Below are 1,283 nucleotides of genomic sequence, written 5' to 3'. Positions count from 1 at the left end.
TTATCTTTAACATATTTTTAAGGGGCAGTTTTCGTGGTGGGTTTGTCCCCCAGGCATGCTTACAGAACATGTGATTCATTTGGAAGGCGAATCTGGTGCATAACTAGCCTCCTCGTGATCTGGTGGCCAGCGCTCATGCCTGTAGGTGTATTTTCCCACTTTCGTATGATTTTTGAAGGGTTCTCTTTTCCTCACCGGAAACACTCATTAGGGATACCTCTAGGGAGTAGGTATCTTGCCCCTACCCAGTTCTGCCGGGACTCCTGCCGAGAGCTACACCATCTTGAAGAAAGCAGCTGACTACTGAGTTTACGTGTGACAGGTTTAAGTCTGTGTGTTCACACACATGCATCTCTCTAAGGTCAACTCAGTATTATTACAGGAGACCCTGTCTTGTAAATGTTTATACATTTTTGCATGTAGGGAAGTGAGAAATATAAATTTTTGTATATGGGAAAGAGAAATGTTGAGAAATTTAATGGCATCTCTTTTAAGGCATTTTTTTTTTTTGAGAGAGAGAGATTTTTGCTATAGGGTGCATGCACTTGCTGGAGAGACAAAGAGATAAAAAGAGACAGAAAGTGAGAAATCATCCCCCAGGAGGGATAGCCACACCACAATCCCTTCCCCTCTGTTCTCAAGATCTTGGGCACTCACGCACACATGCCCACATGCTCAACATGAGTTTTAACTTGCCAGGGTCGGGACTTGAACTACAGTCAGCTATGTGGGAGTCCAGTGACATAACTATTACACCATCTGCTGGTCCTCCTCAAGGTGTTTTAGACACTGGTAGAGGATGAAATAAACTTGGTTAAATATGTAGTTGAATATTTAACAGAATTAAAATCAGACATTAATGCATTAGAGTGAATTACTATGTACTGTGGAAGTAGTTATTTCAACTGAAACAAGCATCTACATATATCTTAATGAAATTGTGGAAATAGACATTCTTTTTCATTGAAATTTCTACCTTATGAACTGCTTTACAATAAGTCAACTTGCAGTCTTTTCATTAATACTCCTTCTAAAATGTGTGCACCCACATTCCTGCCTAAATAAGTATAATATATTGAACAATTAGATGTTGGTTATTCAAGAAATTTGTCCTAAATGTATTTTCTTAAAATAATTATTCATTCAATTGTATTTGTTATTATTATTTTAATTTGCTCTAGGGCACATCCACTCATGGCTGGCCGTGTGAGAGTCCAGCACTCCACCCACCACGCCACCTGCTGGCCCTCTAAATGTATTGTTTTGATTATTTTAACATAGCT

General features: G+C 39.1%; 1 protein-coding gene across 1 annotated transcript in view; it reads left to right on the top strand.

Moving 5' to 3' along the window:
• Positions 1-1,283, top strand: part of LOC102499849 (lipopolysaccharide-responsive and beige-like anchor protein) — a 358,799-nt gene that overhangs the window by 317,377 nt on the left and 40,139 nt on the right. The window lies entirely within an intron of this gene.

The sequence above is a fragment of the Tupaia chinensis genome, unplaced genomic scaffold, assembly GCF_000334495.1.
Source record: "Tupaia chinensis unplaced genomic scaffold, TupChi_1.0 Scaffold139871_1, whole genome shotgun sequence".
In the NCBI taxonomy this organism is placed as follows: Eukaryota; Metazoa; Chordata; class Mammalia; order Scandentia; family Tupaiidae; genus Tupaia; species Tupaia belangeri.
Note: the sequence above shows the minus strand (reverse complement) of the source record. Positions and strands in the feature narration are given on the sequence as shown.